Genomic DNA, 15,548 nt, shown 5'->3' on the forward strand with positions numbered 1-15,548 from the left:
TACCAGCGGTTTTTCTGCCTCTTTCTTATCTATTTCTTCAACCACACTACCCTTAAAAATGCCTCCATTGTACGAAGTGGGCACTAAAACTGAGCTTAAGTCAGGCCTAGAAGAGTCAGGTAGAATTGATAACTCGTTACTAGATATAAATGTTCAGAATACAGTCAAAGTGAAAAGCAATTCAAGAACTATTGAGGATCCAGATATTCTGGATGAATTGATTATTAGGCTTGGACAATACACGACAACAGAAAATCGAGACTGGTTATTAACTGTTAAAGAATTTGACGTAAAAACTCTAGATGATCCAGATGCTATGGAAGATTTGATCAATAGAATTGTAGATTACAAGGTAACCGGAGATCCAGATTCCTTGTTGACTGAAGAAGAATATGATGCAAAGAAAGATGCCGAGTTAGCAGAGAAACAAAGAGAAGCAGAAACATATATTGCCGGAATTAAAGAAGAAACAGAAAGAATTCGTAAAGAAATAGAAAAAATGAGAGAACTTCGCCAAGCCAAACAAGAAACGGTGCAAAGTTTAGATACAAATAATAACAACCAGATAGCCGAAACAACATTTTACTATTCCTACGACTCAGATTCAGATGACACGTCCAGTGAAGCAAGCGAAATACCTACTACAAAAAGTGAAACACCACATACACTCCAAAAACATAATACGGCAAATCACACCATTCAGATTAACTACAGTCAACAAAAACACAATTACAGTGTCAGATGCTACTATTGTAATAGAACAGGCCACAAACAAATAAATTGCAGAATACGATATTATGATAGACGCCAACAAGATGCACAACGCAACAGACCAAAATATAGACAGATAAATAGAAAAGCTTTTATGTCATCGTTTACAGAAGCCAGTAGAAGAACAGACATATTTACATCAAAAGTCAATAACAGATACGCCACATCAATTAGGGATACACTATGCTCCACAGTGGCAGTACGTAACACATTCGTACAACACCACCAATACACAGGCAGAACACAACGTGTTCACAGTTTAAGAGGCAGCACATATGTTTGGCCAACAGCTATAGTCACCATAGCCACACCCTCAGCGTGTAAAACAGTTGAAGCAGTTGTTTTCAAAAACGGACCATACGATATGATATTAGGCAACATTACAGGAGTGAAGCAATTTAATGTAGAATTTATGAGCCACAAGCAACAAGTAAACAAGCAGCCCAGTATTCGAGACAACGAAAAAGTAGACGAATTGCAATTCAAAACGGACAGGTTGATAGAAGAAGTTAACAAGGTTATTAACGATCATTCTATAAAGATTACCGATATTGGTGCAGATGTTCTTAACTTAGGGCTGCAGAACGACACAGTCAGTAACAGATTGCTGAGATTAGAGAAATCAGTAAACAAGGAATCAGAGGAATATGTAACAAGGAATTTGATAGCAGGCAGAGAGCACGGTTACTCCTGGTCAGCCTTAAACCAGATGACCCCATCAACACACCTACACAAACACAAGTATAGTAATCATAGACCATGTGAAAGCACACAACACAATTGTCCACACCGAGTCCCACCCTATCTGTCCTAGTGTGGTATATTAATGACTGGATAGAATTTGACCCGGACCGCACCCACTAATGATTTGAATAATGAACATAATGGTGAAGTCAAGTCGAGGTTTTTTTTGTGTGAATCTAAGTCGCCGAGAAATCGGCGTGAAGTCAAAGAAGTTATTCGAAGTCAGTCAAGTCAGTCAATAAGTTATTGAAGTCGTAGTTAAGGTCATAGTGACGTAGTTGAAGTCATGTTGCAGTCAAAGAAAAGTCTTTGAAGTTAAAGTCGTTGAGGTCATAGTGAAGAAGTGAAATCGTCGAAGTTATAGTGAAGTCTTTGAAGTCAAAGTGATGTCGTTGAAGTCTTTGAAGTCATATTGAAATTGTTGAAGTCAAAGTGAAGTCTTTGAAGTCATATTGAAGTAGTTGAAGTAGTTGAAGTCAAGGAAAAGTCTTTGAAGTCAAAGTGAAGACGTTTAAGTCGTCTAAGTCGTTGAAGTCGAAGTTAGGTCATTTTAAGTCAGTCAGAGGTCTATGAAGATGAAGTCAGTCGATTTAGTTGTCGCAGTGAAGTTAGTCGTCAAAGAGAATTCAGTCGTCAAGTGAAGTCGAAGTCGGTCAGTGATGTTTATGAAGTCAGTGAAGTTAGTCGTCAAGGTGAAATTAGTCGTCATAGTGAAGTCAGTCGAGTTACTGAAGTCAAGGTGAAATAAGCCAAGTTACTGAAGTCAGTCAATTTACTGAAGTCATGACTGAAGTCAGTCATTAAGTCAAGCCAGCCAGTTTTTTTTTTGTCAGAAGTCAGATAGTGAGAGCTGCTCCACTATATGATTACGTATCCAAATATTGATTTGAATGGCAGAATATTATTGATATACACTCACATGTCTATTCTTTTTGTGAAGCTATTTCTAAGCTCTGGTAGTGTTTACGTCTATTGAGTTTATTAGGCTTTACAGATTGTTGTTAGATTAGAGTGTACTGATTTTTTATTTGGTTATGTTGTAATGTTATTTTCTTAATGTTTTTTTATGCCGCCAGACAAATGTTCAGCACGTTTAAATTTGGGATTGAGGTTTTTTTTTAATGGAAGGTACCTCTGTCTGAATACTTGTCTGCGCGGGCACTAAGATAGTCATGTAAAGCCATTGCTCATGGTCTCGTAATACAATTTCAGACCCACCAGCGTTATACAGAATGAGACGAGATGAAGCAGACACTTCAAGAATGCCGCCACATGAAGCCCTGATTACGTTGAATTACCTGGACAGCGAACAGCCCTGCTTAACAGAGAATCGCCCTGGTCAAGACAGCGGACGCATCGCCACCGCTTCGCCCCCGCACTGGGGTTGAATAACAGACCGCCAGCTACGTACACCCTCGTCGGCAGATACAAAGGGTAGAAGACCCATCGTCCAAGTTCCCAACGTCGGAACGTTACGTCATTGTTCGCCACCGCATCAGACAGCTCCAGTTCATCGTATAATCACTCTACGTGGACGTCTCAACCAGCGTTGAGATGAGATTGTTGCGTCATCACATTGACCAACGAAGTCACGCCTACACCCGCCTCACGGGAATTTACATCAAAACTCGCCACAACCCACCCACCACAGAGGAACGCCAACAATTACATAACTTACACCTACACTTACACTGCTCGCTGAGCCGTTCAACCAGTTACACATTACCACTAAGATTGGCTCAAGGCCAGTACACGACAACCTAGCCAGAACTGAGTTTCACATGATGGGATTCACACATACCATAACATAGACATACATTATCAAGCAGAGACACCACAGACGTCTAGATACTTACACAAGAACTAGAACAATGACATTTTTTTTATTCAGGAACACAGACACAAGATTTTATGTTTTTGTAAACAGTGCTGTCCCATTTTGTATTTGATTTACATGATTGATGTTAGGGATAGAAAAGAGTAGTAAGATAGATAGTTGTTGATGTATTAGATTAGTAGTAGACGCTGAAAAATATAATTTGTCAGCTACAGAAAGGGAGGGAGATATGTGATGACGCAAGATTACGTCAGACATGTTTAGCAGATATAGGTTAGCAGAAACAGACTATAGGCCTAGTTGGTTGGTTAGAGAGGCCAATGGGCGCACAGGACTGACCGGTCACGTGGGACGGTCAGCTGACCACTGAGGCGTGGGTCAGTAGAGAGATAGGCCAGCAGTTGATAGGTAGCTAGCGAAGAGGAGAGAAGGTGTTAGGTAGTGGTTAGAGACGGTTGTAATTTGCAGAGCTACGGAACAGTTAGTTAGTGTTAGGATTGGTCATGGGAGTGCGTAGTAGTAGGTAGCATGCGGTATGAACAGTCAGTAGTAGAAGTAAATAGTACAGTGTAGATCAGTTAGGTAGAAACTTGAACATATATATCATTTTTAATAAAGAACAATTATAGTTGAACTTGAACTGTGTGTTATTGGATTCATTCGTTCCGCCTTCGTAAAACCCCCCACCCTCACACCTACCTACTTTCCTTGGGGGATTCCAATCTAGTGCCTATCTGGTTGCTATAACCGATTACTGTTACATATATACAGTTATATAAGAATAATATCAATACTTGTAGAGAGTGCTGGCAAACGGAGCTAAAGGTATAGACGAAAGAAGATGGAGAGAGTCTTCCTATGTTATCAACTATCCTATATGTAAAAGTTGCACAAAGTGGGCTGTGCTAAGTAGGAGCTATCAACGTGTAATACGTAGAAGTGTTCACTGAAAAATGATGCACATAGATCGATAATACAGGGATAATGTGGGAAACTTTTGTAAGGATTGTATGGAAACTTTAATAGTAGATACTCATAGAGGGCTCATTGACGAATGTGTCATGTATTCTTGAGACGGTCGTAATCTTGGATGAAATAATACTCTACAACAAAACAAAACAAAAAAAAAATAATTAAAATCAATAATACAGACCTAGCATAAAATGACATTTGGTGTGAACTTTTCAAATTCCGTTGTTTGTGTAGCTTAGAGACAATTTACTAGGTAGATGGGGCATGGCCTAGCGATAGAGCGATACACTGCATAGTCCGAAAGTCTCGAATTCAAATCCCGATTCCACCCAACTCTGACAGTTACCTAATTCACGAATGAGAAAGTAAAGGTGGCTGAGCATAGTAATGACCACGCTATCCCTGCATATGCCGAAGTCACATAAACCCAGGGGTGCCACTTTTCCGGGATATCCCGGATTTCCGGATTCGAGAATCATATTTTTTTCCCTTTCCGGATTCGCAAGATTTGAGTTTGAAAATTTCCGGGTTTGCATTTTTTAAAAAATTTAGATCGTTTTAAGCTTGAAAATTTTGGCATTGTAAAAATCGTTTTTATCGTCAACACTCCCGCTAATGGCCTTTTCCGAAAAAAATGAATAGTAAATGACGTCAGCAACAATCTCACGCGTGCGCCAAGGACCAAATACAAATCGGCTGTATCAGATGGGTGAGGCTGTAGACGAAACTTTTTGATGTCATTCGTGATGTGGTTGTCTGGCTATTTATGACGATATGGGTTGGGGGTAAAACTCGCATTATTTACGTGATGTCATCAATGGGATACTGCTAGGCTGTGTAATAAAAACAACTAAAGCCTACAAGTACTAGATCAAGCTCACTAGCATCGCCGATGGTCTTTAAAAAAAAAAAACGAAAGATTTTGCTCCGATCAAAAAAAAAATCATTTTTTTTTGTATTTGGTATTACCAAAAGAAAAGAAAAAAAACTATTTGAAGGACTATTTTATGTATTTTTACCACCTCTTACCCGCTTCTTCAAGGTCGCGCTGACCGTAAGACCTACGTCACGAGACCACGCAAGCACAGTCTGAGTCGTGTCTCTTGGTCAAGGCAGTTCTACAAGTACAAGCGCTGTTTAATTTTAACGTGGTTATTTTTAATAAGGGCCTACTTCTAGATTCAAGAAAAAAAACTAGAACTGCATCGTTTTATATCATTAAACAAAATATGTAGGCCTGCTATAATTTAGTTACACAATCTAGCAGGGTCTACATCTAATTGTTTTTTTTTTACTTTGGTAAAACGTCATTGAAATGTTTAAAAAACCTTGAAGTACCGTGTCTGAGAAAATAGCCGCTATCACTGCCCCCTCCTAACCGCTTGTAAAAAAAAATCAGCTTTTCACTTAGTCGGGCGGCTACATATCTGACATGAGTATTACTAGCGTAGTTACTTCTAAAATTATTTTTAAAATTAACTTAATTCTGTTATTCCGCGATATGAACTTAAAACTTCCACGATATTTCTTCACGTCATCATGTATATCAATAGTGGGGGCGTTGGGGTCGTTCATAAATGACGTCACACTCGTAAGGGGAGGGGGGTTCGTAATTTTGTCGTGAGGGGGAGAGGTTCAGATGGTGTGACATCACACTTTTGCATTATCCAAAAGCTATGTTAGAAAACGAATTTCAGCCGTTATTTCGCGTTTTAGAATATTGTTTCAATAAAGTGTAATAGGAATTGATTAAAATACTCTATGTTGACAGAGGTCAGACAAGATTTTTGGAAAATATCGTATTTTAAGAAAAATTCGACTGCAATTTTTAGGGGTGGGGGGGGGGGGGGTGTAGGCTGAGGTGTGACGTCATTTTAGAGGGCGGGGTCTGGCTTTTTGTGACAGATATGTGACCGAGGGGAGGTGGGAGGTAATAATCGTCAAAAAAGCGTGAGATCATTTATGGATGACCCCATTGGTGGTTGATTGGGAAAACAGGGTTTTAGGTTTTTGTTGTGGCTGTTAATAATTAAAGCCTTGAATAGCTACAGTAAGTCAACCCTGTATTTTAATACAGTGACAATCTTATTAGGGGTCTGCATATAGTGCGCTTATTATTCAATAACAAGACATAGAGGTTAGCAATTGGCTGACTACACACTTTAAATCAAGCTAGGAAGTTCTCAAAAATTAAATACAGTAATGTTATAAAAGCTGGCTGGGAGGGGGGGGGGGGGTTCTACAATAGCACATTATGGGGTAGGCCTAGAGATGGGTGGGACTAACATTGTAAACTAATTTTGTTGTAAGCACAATCCTTTAAAGATTAATTTTTATTTCAAGCTTGTTACAAAGAAAATAAATCCATTTTAAAGGAATGTAAATTGAACATAATATGAATCAAATGTCTCAAAAAATAATGAAATAATAGTCCATTTTATTTTGAAATTCCGCGCGAAATTAAGTTTCAGGGTTTCAAAAATTTCAAATTTTAGTTTCAGGATTGGTAAAATTTTGGGATTCATTTTCAGGATTCACTTAGAAAATGAGTGGCACCCCTGCATAAACCGGTCAACTCTACTTCACTTGCTCCACTTCACTTAAGTACAACCGTCAGGTTCGAAAAGGAAATTTTACATTTTTAACTTCCTTCAATGTTGAATGTAGATAACTCGTTGAGACAATACACATTTAAAAATGTACTAGGTTATGTCCCTTTCATTCCAAGATTTAACAAAACGTTGAAACTAATCCTTATACTGTACGCTATTTGAACATAATAAAATATCTTAAAATATTTTTTTAATATGTGCCATGCTAGAACAAAAAAAATTTACAAATATTAAAACAACTTTTCCACATAACACAAAGTATACTATTTCATTAACTTACAAAAGTCTTATATCCAGCTTTAGATTTTATGAAATAAAATCCTACTTCAAACACAAACAGAAAAGGGTGTAGTAAATCCAGGACGCTTGTGAGTTTCTAGTTACAATGTGGCATATTAATCATCAGTTATAGGTAAATATAGATTAAAATGCCATGTTAATCCCATCTTTCTTTTGTAACTCAGTAGGTCTAGTAGAAGCAGACGCCATCTTGAGTGACGTCATGATGGGACGACTCTCCACGCCATGATATTAATATCATCATCATCATCATCATATTCAGCAGCATCAGCAGCATCATTACCATCATCATCATTAACATCATCTTCATCATCATCATCATCATCATCTTTATCATTATCATCGTCGTCATCATCATCATCATCATCTTTTCCCGTTTGTGCCCAAGACACTTAAGGTAGATGAAGTAGAGCTGATCAGTTTTAATGACCTTGGCATACAAGGGGATTAGGTGGTCAGGACTATACCCAGTCATCTGTACTTTCCCTGACGTGAGTTAGGTACCTGGGGGCCCACCGAAATTTTTTTACCTGGGGGCCACGGGATTTTCCCCTTTAGACTGGCGGGCCAGTCCACCCTTGTAAATAACTGAATATGTTTGTAGTTTCATAATTTATTTCACTTTATATTGATCAAGTAAGAATATTTGAACAACGGAAGTTAAACTAAACTACAAACTCATAACATAACGTGTTAGTTTAAATTGTATTCGTTATTTATTTTATCTACCAATTTAATTAGGAGAACTAATGCGCTGTATGACTCGTGAGTTTGTAAAGGTCAAAATTTCACTCTAAATGTTAACGTATCAATGACGTTAATCAAATTATCTTAATCAACCCGCACCATACTGCTTTAACCAATCAAATTAATTTGGCCCATTTTAAAAAAGAAACAGGCCACCAGTAAGATATAAAGTTCACAAATATGGGTTACGTAATCAGTCAAGTGTCAAGGCCGTTGAGTTTCATTAAGAATCAGAGTAAAGCCTGGCTCGTGTAAGAACGACGGAGATGTGGTACACAAACACTGACCACACAATAACCCTTACTTTAACCCTGGTTCTGACACAAGGTAATCCAAACAACGATCATAGTCGCAGTACCTACCACAATCTTAATCCGATACTTCAATATTCAACAGGCTTTCGTTTCAAATAATTTGTTCAAACACTAAACAGTGTTTCTATCACTTTTTTCTCCAATTGGGGGGGGGGGGGGGAGAACTCGAAACTTTAAGGGGGGGGGGGGGGGGGCAAAAACATTTCAGGGCGTGGGGCGGACACTGGTAAAAGTTTAAACTTTTAAAAATTCTATTTAGTTCCGGGGGTGGGGGGGGGGGTGGGTTACCCCTCGCCCACAATCTCTCAAGTTAGAAGAAAAATAGTCAGGGAAAGATAACTCTGGAGAAGCGCCCTGGTGAGAGATGGAACATAACAGTAGTTGTAGCAACTAGCCCATGGCTGAGTTGACGGGAAGTTTCCTTTTTAAGTCCTATATCACAGCGAGACGGCAGGCTTACTACATGCTACTGGATCTACATCATATTTCAAGTTGTACACAAACGAATTGTTTTTAAACGATATACAGTTCAAATTGTCTGAAATAATGGCGTATCTGTAAATGTTACTTGCCCTTGATACACATGTAAAGTTTCTTTTTCGGACTTAAATCTGTGGGTTTTTTTTATTTTTATCGTGTTCGATGAGAATTTTATATACTTATTTAATGGTAGAACAAAACAAATTAAAACATAAATTATACATAAAATACGTATTTTAATATAAAGTAGAAATACTAGCTTTTCAAAAAAATTGTCAATCCATTGTTCAATTAAGTACATTGTTTAAGTCAATTCACGTTGTTTTATTTACACACAGTGAAAGGAAGGTAACATTTATATAATTTAAAAAAAAAACATGAATTAAAAATAATGATGAATTTATCACAGTTACCATGGGAACTGTTGTCATGAAAATGGAAAGTTATGACGTCAGACAGGTAAATTATACCTGAGAAAGTTGATGGTTGACTAGATATGTATGGCACACTTGCAAGTATGTACACATGATATGTTAAACAGGGATTTATGTACACATTATATAATACAGAGGGATGTATGGACACATGATTATGGTATACTTAAGCGTATGTACACATGATATTACAGATGGATGGATGTAAACATAATATGGCATACTTGGACATATGTGCAAATTATATGGTACACATTATTTACAAGCATTAAATATTCTATAAAACTGTTACCATGTGTAAGGTTTCATCACATCTTACAATATAATTATATATATATATATATATATATATATATATATATATATATATATATATATATATATATATATATATATTTATATGTGTGTGTGTGTGTGTTACATATAACTTCTATATGCAAATAGGCAATATTTCAACTAAAGGTTTTATATGCAGACATGTTTAGCTTACTTCACTCAGGAAAGTTATATTTTAAGTCGCTCATCGATTATCAACCAAATTTCATCATTCGTCACTTATACGCAATTTCATACAGACTTACAGATGCTAATGTAGCACTTATTCATGTACGCATGCTCAAAGTAATGTTCCTCCATTCACTAAACACTTTCACTCAAAACTTTGGTCCAAACATCATATTTAGTCGCATGATTTAACAAAAGGTCAACAATGACTATCTGTCAGTCACAATTAAATAACAAAAGCTAAATAAAATAACAATCAACTAAATAAAAAACTGTCCTTCCGTGGAAAACAACGACAAAATCAATGAGATCACGACAGTCAATGACGCGACGGACGCCATGTTGGCACTTGCGCAGACAGCGTGCGTCAATTTGCTAAACACCTCCTCAGTACACGCCTCTTCCTTCAAAATCTCATCCTTTGCCGACCTCAAAACGTTACACAAATCACTCGGTCTATCCCCTTCTGTGATATTTACGCTGGAAAACAAACTCGCGTTGCATTGTGGGTCTAAATTTTGAACAACTTTAAACAAATCAGCGTTTTTGCTCAATTCAGCCGGACTCAAAGTTGATTTTGTTGTTTCCGGTGGTACGTAGCAGACGACAGGTTCAAGTTTATCTATATCTAACTGTGTACATGTTCCCGCCATTACGAGGGTGTCGGCTGCTAAGGTTAGCAGATGACAACCTTCTGACAAGCTGTCCTCGAACATCAAAACCTGGGGCCACATTATATTGTAACAACTTTGGGTTAACTCCGTCTTCATGATCTGTTTCGCCTGTTCCATTCTCCCCGCTTCCGTGTCGGCTATCTCTCTGGCTCCAGAATAGAAATCTAAATGGCAGAAGATGTTGGTCAGCGTGGTCAGTTCTCTGCTGCTGCAGATCTTCGCATTGCCCAGAGCCGGACCGGCTGTTTTGAACATAACACAAAGCTTGTCGTAGTCTTGAATGGTTCTGTAGACTGCTTCAACAATAGACGACCGACAGCCGTGAGTCAGGTTGGCTTGTATGTATTTTAAAGTATCGGCGATCATACTTTCGTTGACAACCCGTTTCCCTGGGGTTGTCGTGGGGGTGGCTGTACTCTCAGTTAAAATAAACGCCAAAGTTGTTGGTATGGGGGTTGGGTTTGTTTTTACTTCGATAGGAGTCGCCTCGCTTGAGTTTTCAGAAGGCGGAGGAGCTGCAGTTGAAGCAGACGATGAATCGCGAGAGCAAATTCCAGTTGCGGCCACGGCATCTACCAACGTCTGCATCAATGTGAAATCTGAGGAACTGCAGTTGGAGGCGACCAGGGTGCTGTTGGCCACATCAAGCGTTTGAGACTCGTCTTTTAGGATAATCAGTATCGATTCTTTACACTGCTCAGTCGACCAATCGCTTTCGTTGGCGCATCTGATCAGGGTGTCGTCCCGTGAGGCGACAGGGTTGCCAGATAGGCAGGTGATACCGAGACAAAATATAAGTAAAGTAAAGCTGGTTGTGCCAGATAAAAATGCCATCATGAAGAGGAAGTCGCACGTGTGAAAATCTGAAGAAATAAAAAACATCTAGATTTACCGATGTCTTAAAGTTAATCTTTATTAATGTTATTAAATTAGCATTATATTTTAACTAATTCTTCATTAATGTTAAGTAAAGGCGGATGGGCATAGTGTCTACCATATTATCTTTTCATATGCTATGTTCACAGAAACAAGTAAACTCTACTTCATCTGCCTGACCCATAGCTACTTTAGAAAGGGTAACTAGCTTTCATTTATGTTTAAAGAAGTACAATAATAATTTAATACACTTCAGATAGTTAATTTCAGTTTCATTTTTTATTCATAACATTTTCAGATCCTGTATAATACAGGAAAATTTTTATTTTTTCGTTAATTTTTAACCTTTTTTTACTATCAAATACGAAAAACAAATGTTCTTACAAGAAACTGTTTTCTTGTGTAACTAAATTTGGTGAACAGAACATCCCGAGAAGCACTACTTTGTTGTGTAATGACTTATTTTCTTGTAATTACAGACGTGTAATGACATGTTTTCTTGTAATTAAAGACGCCCAGAGAAATGACTATGGACTCGTACGGAATGGGAGATAACTAGTTTTAATTAGCAGAATAGATATGTATAAACATGTGAGATCATTAATGGCAGACACAACATTACACTCCACATAGAAGGGTTCATACTTCTGTATTTATATGTGATGAGGGGGAGGGGCGTTAAGAAAGAGTAATAACACATTTGTATATTTTCAAAAAATGTGTTAACATTGATACGAAAAAACAATAGCGTCATTTTACGGACGACCCTCCCCCCCCCCCCCCCCGACCACCCCCTCCTCAAACAATGCTTATTGTTTTTTAAAAGACGAAATGATTTTAATATTTACGAACTTGTGTAAGATTGTTAACTTCAGGAAAAAATGGATTTCTGATTTCCTGAAGATATTTCTTCCTTATGAATATTACCACACCCACCCACACACACACACACACACACACAAATCTACTGTTGAGACTCTACTGTACGAGCGTAGTTCGAGACTGGTTTAAGTTCGTAGTTCGAGGCTCGACTATGTTTTTAAAACTTCATTTAATATCATTTACAAACATACGGAGTTAGAGGCTGTTCGTTGCTAACTCTACAAAACTAATTTATTACAAGATGTGTCTTATCCAGCTATCTAACCCATCTCATTCAATCAAAATGTTTTTGCTAATTAAATAATATAATATAATATAAATACTTACATGATGGAAGAAGAAAAAAAATCTATTAAACTGTCTGTTTTGCAATAAATTATCAAGAATAAATGTAATATACAACTTTTAATTGTTTAATGTTATTGTAAGACACTAGACGTCTAGTGAACAAGCTATAAATTCTCAACTGGTTAAATTTATGGCGTGATTCGGGTATTATTTTTTTTAAACAGAAATATTATGACAACGGCGGACTGAGCCAAGTGCATGCTTTATACAAGTGTTTTTACATCAGTTGACACTGGCATGGCGTGTTTTCTGACAACACGTTGGTCGTACGAGCCGTCTTGGACCAATCAAATGTCGAGCTGTTATCTCGGGTTCACTCCGGCTTACTTAACATTTTATCGGTCACTTTGTACCGGATATATAGCGGGACTTGGTACGGTGAGGGGATTGTAGGAAGTCTTGAAATGATACGATTGTTTTGTGTGATCTTACATAACGGTCGTGGTTAATCCATGATAGATTACCTGCTTGACTTTCTTTTCTTGAAAACGCCCAACAAAATGGAGAAACTGCGACTTTGCTCACATTGAATTTTTCGCTACTTATTGCTCATATTCACACAGCTTTCACATATTCACACACCTTTCACATTTTACACATCTTTCACCTATCACTCATTTTCAAATATCTTCATATATCACATACCTATCACACAATCACACACATGTCACAATACCCAAACCTTTCAGATACATTTCACTTATCACTGATATTTACACATTATTTTAATGTATCACTGACATTTCACATATTCACACACCTTTCACACATATCACACACACCTTTCACATACAGTCATTACTCCAACACTATCTAAACATCCACAAACCATTATGTTCCCAAACTTCACACAACCACTAAACATCACACAATCCCCGCATATCACATGATACTAAGAACACTTTCGACCTTCTAATCACTAGACCTTACACACTATACAATCAACAAAGACTCACTACACACTATACAATCAACAAACACTCACTACACACCACAAACTATATAATCAACAAACACTCACTACACACCACAAACTATATAATCAACAAACACTCACTACACACCACAAACTATATAATCAACAAACACTCACTACACACCACACACTATATAATCAACAAACACTCACTTCTCAGCACATACGATACTATAAAACGACTAAGGATCAACCAACAACAAATATGTTCATCGTGCATACAATCTACTCACCTATTTATAAAACAATCATTTTTTTTTTCACAAAACAATATCGGCGTGGTTGAGAAAATAGAAGGTCTAACTCGAAAGCCTCGAGTTCGGATCCCGGACCCGAGTACGGATGGCCCTGAGTCCACCCAGCTCTAATGGGTACCTAACTTACGATAGAGAAAGTATAAGCGGCTGGGTATAGTAGTGACCACAGTAATCTTTCGTATGCCGAGTGAACAGAAACTGGTGAACTCTACGGCATCTGCACAATGGATCGTTGCATCCGAAATTAGGACTTACATCCATACAGCTCAATAAAATTAACTTGAATATAAAAACTGCCTTAAAACTTATCTGAGTCTATGTATTGAAATAATTCACTTCTGTACTAGTTTCAATAAAAAATATTTACCTACTCAGTTTCACAAAAAGAAATATTTGAAACAAAACATTCGAATTAAATAACATTATCTTCACTTACAAAACTAACTTTTAAAAAGCAAAAAAAATTAGTTATTCTATTGTAGCCTCGTCGTTTTAAAATTCTTCACTAGACAGGTAAACTTCTACAGGTAAATACCACACCTTATTCTGCATGCAGTAGGGAACGACAGCACACCAAGTAGGATTTAACCGTGGACACTTGACAGCAGATTTATTTTAAAACAACTGGCAAAACAGGACACAGAAAAAATAGGCAGCGCACAAACCATTGACATCACTTGACTTTCAGTATAAACAGTTCCGCTTCCCTTAACAACAACAGATTTTTGTATTTTTTTTTCTCTAATGTCACAATGGACCAGCGTGACTAATTAGTCACAAAAATTTTATATATATATATATATATATATATATAAATAAATAAATAAATAAATAAATAAATATATATATATATATATATATATATATATATATATATATATATATATATAATACATATACATACATACATATATCCGGGAGAAAGACAAGAGAAACTGTCTTTCATTTTCGCCTGTGTTATTATTTTAGATATATAACCCATATTCAACCGTCCATTCATCATCTCATCATTTTTTCTTCCTGTCGTGCTCTAGACATATGAGGCAGGTAAAGTTGAATTCATCGGTTTCAAAAACTTAGAAGTGCAGAGAAGTAACAACCCATTTTGGCGCCTGGTGCGAACTACCAATTTTGCACCCCCCCCCCATCATATATATATATTAAATCACGTTAGCTAAAAAGGAACCCCCCCCCCCACCACACACACACACATCAGTCACCGTTAATAGTTTTTTTTTCCGTATCACACAAGCAACATAGAAAGCCGTCGGCAGTGGCGTAGGCAGGGGGGGGGGGGGGGTTAAGGGGGGGGGGGGGGTCAAAACCCCCCATAGACCCCTCGGTATATATATATATATATATATATATATATATATATATATATATATATATATATATATATATATATATATATATATATATATATATATATATATATATATATATATAGTATGACGGGGTGCAAATTGAAGGTTTGAGGGGGGGGGGTGAAAATCGAAAGTTTGAGGGGGGAGCAAATCAAAAGTCTGAGGGGGAGGGGTGCAAATCGAAAGTTTGAGGGGGGGTGCAAATCAAAAGTCTGAGGGGGGGGGGTGCAAATCGAAAAATTGGAAATAAACAAAAAAAAAGCATAATGAAAATAGAATGGTAAGAAAAAATTCCAACTTTTTAACAGCTGTAACTGTACGTAAACACAACAACATAAACAAAAAATATTATTCGATGTTAAAAACGTCGCATTTATTTATTTTGGATGACGTTGTATTGTATTGTTATTATAGGCTTAGTTTATTTATTATCCAGAATATTTAGGTTTATTT

Source organism: Physella acuta, unplaced genomic scaffold (genome assembly GCF_028476545.2).
Source record: "Physella acuta isolate Inbredline_101_S28 unplaced genomic scaffold, ASM2847654v3 ptg000723l, whole genome shotgun sequence".
NCBI lineage: Eukaryota > Metazoa > Mollusca > Gastropoda > Physidae > Physella > Physella acuta.